The sequence below is a fragment of the Capricornis sumatraensis genome, chromosome 11 (genome assembly GCF_032405125.1).
Source record: "Capricornis sumatraensis isolate serow.1 chromosome 11, serow.2, whole genome shotgun sequence".
Lineage (NCBI taxonomy): Eukaryota > Metazoa > Chordata > Mammalia > Artiodactyla > Bovidae > Capricornis > Capricornis sumatraensis.
Window position 1 is genome coordinate 44853569 of NC_091079.1, and position 12160 is coordinate 44865728.

Consider the following 12160-nt stretch of genomic DNA (forward strand, 5'->3'; position numbering starts at 1 on the left):
CCTTACATTAAACAACAGGCATATTGTACTTATTTTCCAAACTCATTTGCCCTTAATTATTGCCAACAAAAATAAGCGTCCTTTTAAAATGCCACTCTCTGAAATGACCGCATGGACAGCATGACACGTATAGGTAAAGGAACAAGCCCGCTTCTTGTAATTGTTGTGCTTGCCTGAAAAGAAAGCTACATCTTTGAATAGGGACTTTTAGATAAAGGCTCTTTTGTAATCTTCCTTCTCCCCCCGTGCTTCACATTTTGGTCTCTTTTCTTCAACTCGTGGAGGATTTCGAGCACAAGAGGAGCCATTCAGTTCCTCTTTGTGTATCTCTGCTCTCCTTACAGCCAGCTCTGTGCTTTTCCTAGAATGTTGCAGTATTCAACTGACATTTTCTACTTCATTTTTCCCCTGTGTTACTCATGTTACCCATTTCTGATAAGACCACGGAGAACATAGTTTTCTCAGTAAAGGAAAAAAAAAAATTTGTTCTTCAGTGGCCATTAGGTGTGATGTTAACATTGATAAACTGTGCTTTGCTGTGAGAGCATGACATTCATCATGCCTTTTCAGCCACAGAGGTGCAAGTTGTACAGTGGAGAAGACACCTGTTTATAACAAAATGGGCCTGGCCCACAGTCATTTCACATATGTGCTAATAGACCACAAACAAAAGCAATCGCCATATAAAAACTTTCAGTTTCTACATGTCAATCTGACAACGAGTTACATAAAATTGGTAGTTTTTTATTGTCTTTGTGTATTTCCGGGCCTACTCAGTCCCTCGGCTGTTTTGTAAAATGATGCTACTATGTACAATCCTGGATTTGTAAAACCAAAATAAACAGGTGGTGTGTCTGCCACAAATTAGCAAGTCAGATTGTTCCTTGTTAACTAACCACAAGAAAATACCTGGTTTGGGGCATAAAATCAACTCATTTAAGAAGGAGTAATTTTGTAATGCAAAACCCTCTTGAGAAACTGTCAGTAGTCAATTGAACTGTATGTTCAGAAACACAAAACATGTTAAAATGGCATATGCACACAGTTTTTATTCTTGAACTTCATAGACGTAATGCAGATTGAGCTATAGCATCTCACTATTTGTCCATGCCAGGTGCCTTGTGGCTATATTTATTTTATTCTTTAACTGTAATTTTCTATTTTCACTTCTACATCCATTATCCTATCTACTCTTTTAATTCCCATCTTTAAGTGCCTCCTTCAAAATATGAAGTTCTATTTTATGTGTATTTTTAAAAATTTAAATTGATGTACTGCTTTGATCTTGTTTGATGCTTACTATTCACATCAATCTAGTCATACATATTATTGTGTACTTAGTACTTCTCACTGTAACATAGTATTACTTGGAATGCTGTTATTACACTTTGCTTCTCTGTTCCCTTAGCAATGAATACAATGAAGGCTTCTTTGCTGCTGGAAATCTTAACCCCAGTGAACATTCTCACCCATCGCCATTTGTAACACTTGTGTAAGAGAGTTATTCATTCAACAAATACATATTAAGTATCTAGTAATTGTCATGCATTGTTCTCATCATGCAGGATGCATCAATGAAAAAAAGAAGCTAAAAGCCTGGGCTATAAGAAGCTTATGCTCTAGTGGATTTTCTCCAGAGACTATATCCAAAAAAGGGCCTGCTGAATTTTGCAGTACATATAGTCCTAATTTCACTACTTAATTTCATTGACAGAATCCACTCCAAAATAATTTCACCAAGGTAAAACATGAATAATATATGAATACTGTTGTTTCCCTTATCCAAATTTAGTTGATACAGAGAATTATGCATCTCTAATATTTGGCAACCTGATAGAAACAAAATGACATACTATTTCTCTGATTTAAGTGACACATTATTTCTCTGATTTCTAGAAAGTTTCTAGATTTCTGATTTCTACATATATCTCTAAAATGATGTGGTTTTAACTTTGTGTGAACTGCCTATCCATAATTGTTTTTAATTTTTCTGCTTCCTGTTTTTAATTCTTAAGCATTTAAAAATACTTTTATTAGAAAATAGGAAATATGGGGGGGAGAGCTAAAAAAATATAGCAGGTCCAAAATAAGAAGGCTGGAAATAAATAATATATAAATAATACAGGACTCATGAAATAGAGATAAATAGCCACAGTAAAACTGAAAAGATACAGCATTTCTTTGGAAAAAAAGCATCTAAAATCAATGAAACTTTTTGCAATATATAATAAATATAACATAAATAAGCTATAAATAAATTCAAAATAAGAAAACCAAATAGTTATATATAGTGATTTTTCTTATAAACTAGGCATTGGTAAATTTGGAAAATGAGATGACATGTTAAGATCTTGGGGATAATATAATATGTCAAATTATTAGAAAAATGAAAACTTTAATGTACAAATATCTATTAAGTAAAAGTTAAAATGGTAATTAAAAAAAACAGGCCCACACAGTTTGAGAACTAATTTTAATGAGTTATTAATGACCATAAATACAGGTTATTAATGACCATAAATACAGATTGTTACAAAAAAACAGGAAAGTGATACATCTCATTTAATGAGGCTATTGAAATTACTTATTTTAAAAACAAGGACATTATAACTGAAGAATACACAAGTTTAAAATAAATTTCAAATTCTACTTTTGCCCATTAAGGATTACTATTAATACCATGGGAATTGCTCTCCCTGCAAAACTACAAAACAAGGTAAAAATATATGAAAACAGAGCAGGATTATAATCTCCAAAAAAAAGGGAAAATAAAGTCAGCTTTATGATTCACCAAATATTCCTCCTAGAGGTAGTTCCCAGCCTGCGTTATAGAGGATGGAAACGCAAACAAAGCTCAATAGCCTCCCTGTGTTGAGTAGATAGTAATTGGAGTTTAGCAATCCAAGGAGTCTTGAACTATATACTTGGGGCAGGGGCGTCTTGAGAGGAGTGATCTGCACAGAGAAATAGTTCTGTGGGTCTACCGAGGAATCTCTTTGAGATTTCCACCAATATGTGAAACGTTCTATCATAATAGAATCACCAGAAACCAGTAGGCTGAACAATTTATAGGGCTTCACACAAGGTTGTGAATAGTCTGTGCTGTCACCAGCCATAGTGAATAGACCTCATAAGAATGGGGTGTTAGAGTTCTTGTGCACTTAAACTTTTTCCTTAATAGTAAAATTAATTGAACACTAGAGGAAAAAAGGCTGCCCTGGATTAACAGTAAAAAAAAATAGAAAAGAAAACCTTGAAAAATTCAGACAGCTCAAAGGCAACTGCATGTCAGAACAAAGCTGAATATTCTTTAAAGAAATATGTCCAGTGTAAATGAGATAATCTAGAATACAAACAAAAATTGTTAGGCATTTAAAAAAGCAGAATAATGTGACTTGTGGGGTGTGTGTGTGTGTGTGTGTGTGTGTGTGTGTGTTCAGTTGTGTCTGACTCTTTGCAACACCATGTGACTCCATGGACTGCAGCCTGCCAGGCTCTTCTGTCCATGGAATTTTCCAGGCAAGAATACTGGAGTGGGTTGCCACTTTCTATTCCAGGGGATCTTCCCTAGCCAGAGATCAAACCCATGTCTCTTCCATCTCCTGCAATAGTAAGTGGGTTCTTTACCACTGGCACCACCTGAGAAATCCAAATATGATTCATAACCGAGATTAATATCAACCAATAAAACATAGAAATTAGAGAGAGATGATGAAATTAGCAGAAAAGAACACTGACATTTATTGCTCCTTGTGAACAAGAAATTTAAACATATACAAACAGATAAAGAGAGGAAAAAGAAGGTATAAAAAACAAAAATGGAATGGAACGTCTAAAAGTGAAAAACAAAATATCTAAAATTAGATACTGCAGTACTTTAGACACTACAAAAGGAAAGATAAGTGAACTAAAGACAAAGCAATAAAAATCTATAAAAATGAGGCACAAAGTGAAAAATAAAATTAAAATCAGTGTTTCCCTATGAAACAATGTCAAGCAGTTAACATAGTGTATGACCAAATTTAGAATGAGAGTAGGAGTAAGAGAAAAAAATCAAGAAACAGGGGCTGAAATTTTATACCCATGGTGGATTCATGTCAATGTATGGCAAAACCAATACAGTATTATAAAGTAAAATAAAGTAAAAATAAAAATTTTTTTAAATGATAATTAATTAATTAATTTCCTCTATCTGGAACTGTAAAAAAAAAAAAAGAAAAGAAAAGAACTGGAGCAGGAAATTGTAACTAACTAGGTCAGAAAAAAAAAAACCAAGTTTTTTCCTAATACAAGTGAATATGGAGTTGTTTCTTTTTATTACACTAATATTTATGAATATGTAATGTCTTAATTCTGATAAAAGGTAGCTTTATGCAAGTTATCTCAAGTTTATGGAAGCCTTTCTACACGTATTTTGAGATATAGTTTCTATAAAACATGAAACATGCATAGTTTGCCTTTATCTACTTTGCAAATGTAGTGGATGAATCTCATATGAGTCCTTAATAAAAATTTATTTCTTTAGCTCTGATCCAAGAAGTCAAAAGTCAAAGGAAATGAGTCACAACAATTAATGCAGGTACAAATATCTCCCTTTATAAACCACCTTTGGTAAAGCTGTTTATGTAAATTGAAGTCTGACTTGACTTGCCTATTCATTACTCTGCCAATTTATTTTTAATATAAATTTATTTATTTTAATTGGAGGTTAATTACTTTACAGTACTGTATTGGTTTTGCCTTATTTTTGCAATTCATTCTTTTCCTTGTTCTTGCTTTTTTTTCATCTCGGACTTCTAGCAAGAATTTTTACTGGCAAGACTTTAAAACACCATAGAGGATGTCTACATTTTCCTTCAACATCATCACTGGAGAGAATCACTTGCTTACAGATTCACTCTACTAAATTAAAAGCTCAACCTCACCCAAACTTTCACACACAAAAAGCTTAAGATACCTTGTAGGTTACTCAGATTGTTCATATCAGTGTGATAAGGTAAAGATGGAGTATAAACAGTAAAGGAGAAATGTTGTAATAAGGGATTGTTTTCTTAATATGTGTACACCCATGGCGGATTCATGTTGATGTATGGCAAAACCAATACAGTATTGTAAAGTAAAACAAAGTAAAATAAATAAATAATAAAATTAAAAATTAAATAAATTAATAAAAAATAAAATTCCAAAAAATAGATAAAGAAACAGGAGCTGAAATTTTTCAAATTTGGAGAAAGCTATCAATCCACAGAAACAAGAAGCTCATAAATCCCAAAGCATTCCTTTCAGTTCAGTTCAGTTGCTCAGCAGTGTCCAACTCTTCTCGACTCCATGGACTGCAGCACACCTGGCCTCCCTGTCCATCACCAACTCCTGGAGTTTACTCAAACCCATGTCCATCAAGTCAGTGATGCCATCCAACCATCTTATTCTCTGTCATCCCCTTCTTCTCTCACCTTCAATCCTTCCCAGCATCAGGGTCTTTTTCAATGAGTCATTTCATGCATCAGGTGGCCAAAGTATTGAAGTTTCAGCTTCAGCATCAGTCCTTCCAATAAATATTCAGGACTGATTTGATTTAGGATGGAATGGTTGGATCTTCTTGCAGTCCAAGGGACTTTCAAGAGTCTTCTCAAATACCACACTTCAAAAGCATCAATTCTTTGGTGCTCAGCTTTCTTTACAGTCCAACTCTCACATCCATATATAGCTAATGGAAAAACTATAGCTTTGACTAGACATATTTTGTTGGCAAAGCAATGTCTTTGCTTTTTAACATGCTGTCTAAGTTGGTCATAACTTTTCTTCCAAGGAACAAGCGTCTTTTAATCTCATGGCTGCAATCACCATTTGCACTGATTTTGGAGCCCCCCAAAATGAAGTCTGTCACTGTTTCCACTGTTTCCCCATCTATTTCCCATGAAGTGATGGGACCGGATGCCATGATCTTAATTTTCTGAATGTTGAGTTTTAAGCCAACTTTTCCACTCTCCTCTTTCATTTTCATCAAAAGGCTCTTTATTTCTTCTTCACTTTCTGCCATAAGGGTGGTGTCATCTGCATATCTGAAGTTATTGATAGTTCTCCCGGCAATCTTGATTCCAGCTTGTGCTTCATCCAGTCCAACATTTCTCATGATGTATTCTGCATATAAGTTAAATAAGCAGGGTGACAATATACAGCCTTGATGTACTCCTTTCCCAATTTGGAACCAGTCTGTTGTTCCATGTCCAGTTCTAACTGTTGCTTCCTGACCTGCATACAGATTTCTCAGGAGGCAGGTCAGGTGGTCTGGCATTCCCATTTCTTTCAGAATTTTCCAGAGCTTATTGTGATTCACACAAAGGCTTTGGCATAGTCAATAAAGCAGAAGATGTTTTTCTGGAACTCTCTTGTTTTTTCAGTGATCCAACAGATGTTGTCAATTTGATCTCTGGTTCCTCTGCCTTTTCTAAATCCAGCTTGAACATCTGGAAGTTCACAGTTCATGTACCATTGAAGCCTGGCTTGGAGAATTTTGAGTATTACTTTTCTAGTGTGTGACATGAGTACAATTGTGTGGTAGTTTGAACATTCTCTGGCATTGCCTTTCTTTGGGATTGGAATGAAAATTGACCTTTTGCAGTCCTGTGGCCACTGCTGAGTTTTCCAAATTTGCTGGCATATTGAGTGGAGCACTTTCACAGCACCATCTTTTAGGAGTTGAAACAGCTCAACTGGAATTCCATCAATTCCACTGGCTTTGTTTGTAATGATGCTTCCTAAGACCCACTTGACCTCACATTCCAGGATGTCTGGTTCTAGGTGAGTGATCACACTGTCATGATTATCTGGGTCTTGAAGATCTTTTTTGTATAAAATTATGCCAATGATATTTCAAATTATACTAAAGGGAAAGACTTTAAAAGCAATCAAAGAACAATGTATTATATACAGAGAACCAAAAATACAACCTTTAAAAATGTATATGCAAAAAAAAAAAATGTATATGCATCCATCAGAAGATAGCAAGATACATAAAGCATTACAGGACTTAAAAGAGAGTTTGAAAGCAAATCAGTAATAGTGGGGGACTTTAACACCCTACTTATACCAGTGGATAGATCATCTAGACAGAAAATCAGTAAGGAAATACTGTACTTAAGAAATCACTAGACCAAATGTACTTCATAGATAATCTACAGATCATACTATCTAAAAGCATCAGAACACACATTCTTCTCAAGTGATCTAGGACAAATCACACATTAGGTCACAAAGCAATACTCAATAAAGAAAATCATAACAGGCATCTTCTCTGATCACAATGGTATGAAACTAGAAATCGATCACAAGAAAAAAACAATGTGATACTGAGCAATCGCTGCATCACTAAAGCAATCAAAAGAGAAATTAAAAATGCCTTGAAACAAAACCATAAATATGAGGTACCAAAATCTACCTCAAGAAATGAGAAAAAAAAATTTTAAACAAATTAACTTTATACCTAAAGGAATGAAAAAAGGAAGAACAAATTCCAAAATTAGTTATTGGAAAAAAAAAATTCATCAGAGTGGAAGTAAATAAAATAAACTAAAAAAAAAAAAGATTAATACAAGTTAGAGCTAGTTCTTTGAAAGATAAATAAAATTGACAAACCTTTAGCTAGATTAACCAAGAATAAAAAAGGCTCAATATCTGAGATAAAAGAGGAGAAGTTACTCTGATACTATAGAAATATAAATGATCATAAGAGACGAAGAATTACATGGCAATGAACAGGATAACTGAGAAGAAATGGATGAAGTCCTAGAAACAAATCTTCCAAGATATATCATGAAGAAATTAAAAATCTGAATAGACCAAATACTAGTAGGAGAATGAAACAGTAATCAAAAAGCTCCTAACAAACAAAAGCCCAGGTACCAGATGGTTTAACTGGAGTACTCTACAAAATACTCAAATAAGATTAAATACTTATTCTCAAACTCTTCCAAAAATATCAAAGGAAGAACACCTTCCAAATACATGTTATGAAGCCAGCATTACCCTGACACCAAAACCACACAAGGATAGTGCACACACACACACACACACACACACACACACACACACACAGGCTATGAACCAATATCCTTGATGGATAATAGATGCCAAAATCTTCAACAAAATACTAGTAAACCAAATCCAACAATATGCGTAAAGATCACACAGTATCATTAAGTGGGGCTTTTTTCCAGGGATGCAAGGATGGCTCAACATCTGCAAATTAATCAACATGAAACCTCATACTATAATAACAAAATAAAAGAATAAAAATCATAGGATCACTTCAATAGATGCAAAATAAAAGCATTTGACAAAATTTAAGAACCATTTATGATAAAGCTTTTCTTAACATGGGCAGAGAGGAAAGATACTTCAACATAACGAAGTCCATGTATGACAAATTCACAGTTGACACCATACTCTGATAAGAACTGAAACTTCTCCTCTAAGATCAACAGTAAGACAAGAATGCCCATTCTTGGCCTATTTTTTCAACACAGTATTGGAAAGCCTAGCCACTGCAGTTACACAAGGCTAGGCTTGCAAATGTAGCCAAATTAGAAAGGATAAATTTAAACTATCACTATTTGCAGATGACATGATATTATATAGAAAGAATCACAAAGACTCTACTAAAAAGAAAAACAAAGACTGTTAGAACTAATGAATGAATTTCATTGCAGGAAACAAAACCAGAAATCCATAATATCAAAAAGAATAAAATAACTAGGAATTAATTTAACCAACGAGATGAAAGACAAATACATTGAAAACTATGACTCTGGTAAAGGAAACTGAAGAAGAAGGTACAAATAAACAAAGATAGTTCATGCTCCTGGATTGGAAGAATAATGTTAAAATGTCCATATGAAAGGAGAGAAGGTTAGCACTCCCCTTGACAAGGATGGAAGAGGCTCTCGGGCCTGACAACACGCATACAGTTAAGGCATTGCCACCTTCTTCATGGCATCTAACCACAGTTTTTAATACAGTATACTAACACATATATATGGAATTTAGAAAGATGGTAACAATAACCCTGTATGCGAGACAGCAAAAGAGACACAGATGTATAGAACAGTCTTTTGGACTCTGTGGGAGAGGGAAAGGGTGGAATGATTTGGGAGAATGACATTGAAACATGTATAATATCATATAAGAAACAAATTGCCAGTCTAGGTTCGATGCAGGGTGCAGGATGCTTGGGCCTGGTGCACTGGGATGACCCGGAGGGATGATGTGGAGGGGAGGTAGGAGGCGGGGTTTGGGATCGGGAACACATGTACACCCATGGCAGATTCATGTTGATGCGTGGCAAAACCAATACAATATTGTAAAGTAAAAACAATAATAAATTTTAAAAAAATAAAGAAAAAAAAGTCCATATTACCCAAAGCAATTTACCAATTCAATACAATCCCTATTAAAATTCCAATAGCACATTTCATAGAACTAAAACAAATAATCCAATATCTGTATGAAACCACAAACGATGGGGAATAGCCAAAACAATTTTGAGAAAGAAGAACAAAATATCCATTGAGACACTTGGTCCATGCCAAAAAGTTCTTGAAATTTGGTCCTGTCCAAAACGTCCATTGAGATGCTTGGTGCTAGCCAAAACTTCCATTAAGATGTTTGGTTTGTGCCAAAAAGATCTTTTAAATTTGGTCTTGTTCTAAATGTCCTTTGAAACATTTGGTCAATGATTTGTTAAATAACATAAACATTTAACTTTATTATATTTATTTATGTTATTTTTATTGTAATTCATTATGAATTCTGAGTTTCAGATTTATTCTTGTTCTTCTTCATCATGAAGTTCAGCATGGTTACTCTTAAGGCCAGTGATCAGGAAGATCCCTTGGAATAGAAAATGGCAACCCACTCCAGTATTCTTGCCTTGAAAACTCCATAAACAGAGGAACCTGGAGGGCAGAGGAGCCGTCCTCTGCCAGTGAGCTACAGTCCACGGATTTGCAAAGAGTCAGACACGACTGAGCACACACGCACTATATTCACCTGATTATTGGCTTTATATTCATTATATCTATTAAGAATTTTGGTTTTGCAAATTTAACTTAACAAGTATTGTGAAGTTGTTGGCAGTATTTGAGTGTGACTATCAAGGCCCTGAGTGATAATTTGCTCATTGCTTTGCTGTTCAATTTGTAAAATACTTAGATAAATCTCCAAATTGAAAGATGAGGCATAACTATTTTCACTTCACCAACTCTTGAAATTTGCTATACAAACCTTCCATTGCATTAATTTTTCTTTCTGTTGTTGTTCAGTCACTCAGTCATGCCCAACTCTTTCCAATACCATGGACTGCAACACGCCAGCCTTCCCTGTCCTTTATCATGTCACAGAGATTTCTCAAACTCATGTCCATTGAGTCAGTGATGCTATCCAACCATCTCATCCTCTGTCGTCCCCTTCTCTTCCTGCCCTCAATCTTTCCCAGCATCAGTGTCTTTTCCAATCAGTCAGCACTTCGTATCAGGTGGCCAAAGTATTGGAGCTTTATCTTTCCAAACCAGGGGTTGAACCTGCATCTCTTATCTCTTGCTTTGACAGACGAGTTCTTTATCACCAGCACCACCTGGGAAGCCCTCTTTTTCTGTGCATTTCTTTAACTGTAGGACTCTTCCTTTGTACACATATTTAATGTAAATACCATTCTTCTGCAAGAGTTCAATATTGACCCATATACCTAACTCTATGTGCCATTAACAGGTAGCTTTGTGTGAGTGCTAATTCCCTCAGTCACGTCCTACTCTTTGTGACTCCCTGGACTTTAGCCCACTAGGCTTCTCTGTCCTTTGGATTCTCCAGGCAAAGATACTGGAGTGGGTTGCCATTTCTCTTCCAGGGGATCTTTCTGAGCCAGGGATTGAACCCGCATCTCTTATGTCTCCTGCATTGGCAGGCAAGTTCTTTACCACTAGCTTCACCAAAGCAAAAATGGTTATTATCACCAAAAGAGACACAACACAATTATTGCATCAATTAAACTTTATACTATTTTATATGTATTAATCCTGTAAGCCAAAAGCATAAACATTAAGTGCTTTTTGAACCCAGTCACATTTTCTAACCATGGATCTTACTACCAAATAAGAGGAACCATTTGGCCTGGATAAATATGCTCATGGATGTTTTTGATAGGACAAAATTTTAAGAATATTTGGATTGAATGTCTTATTGAATATTTTGAATAGAACTAAATGTATGTTGAACTCTACTAGAAGCCTTACCACTTCACTAAGGAGATAAAAAATTAAAGTCAAAATATTGAAAATGAATAAGGAAAAATGTATTTTTAGACCACATTATTGTATAAGTAAAGCATTTTTTAAAATTTACAAAAGAGTTTTAGTTTATGAAGTTTCTGAGATGTGAGATCAATGTACAACAATTATCTTTGCATGCAATTCAGTTCAGTCACTCAGTCATGTCCAAATCTTTGCTACCCCATGCACTGCATCATACCAGGCTTCCCTATTCATGACCATCTCCCAGAGCTTGCTCAAACTCATGTCCATTGAGTCAGTGATGCCATCCAACCATCTCATCCTCTGTTGCCCCCTTCTTCTCTTGCCTTCAATCTTTTCCAGCATTAGGGTCTTTACCAAAGAGTCAGTTCTTTGCATCAGGTGGCCAAATACTGGAGTTTCAGCTTCAGCATCAGGACTGATTTCATTTAGGATAGACTGGTGGATCTCCTTGCAGTCCAAGGGACTCTCAAGAATCTTCTCCAACACCACAGTTCAAAAGCATCAATTCTTTGGTGCTCAGCTTTCTTTATAGTCCAGCTCTCACATCCATACATGACTACTGGAAAAACCATATCTTTGACTAGATGGCCTTTTTTTTGACAAAGTAATGTTTCTAGCTTTTTTTAGTATGCTGTCTAGGTTGGTCATAGGTTTTCTTGCAAGGAGCAAGTGCCTTCTAAATTCATGGCAGCAGTCACCATCTGAAGTGATTTTGGAGTCCCCCAAAATAAAGTCTGTCACAGTTTCCATTGTTTCACCATCTATTTGCCATGAAGTGATGAGACCAGATGCAATGATCTTAGTTTTTTGAATGCTGAGTTTTAAGCCAGATTTTTCACTCTCCTTTTTGATTT

The 12160-nt window shown here is 35.2% G+C and overlaps 1 non-coding gene across 1 annotated transcript; it reads left to right on the forward strand.

Moving 5' to 3' along the window:
• The first annotated feature begins 8884 nt into the window (after positions 1-8884).
• LOC138088865 (U6atac minor spliceosomal RNA) lies at positions 8885-9011 on the forward strand. The gene has a single exon (XR_011145770.1). It is a non-coding gene; the product is annotated as a U6atac minor spliceosomal RNA (small nuclear RNA).
• Positions 9012-12160: the final 3149 nt, after the last annotated feature.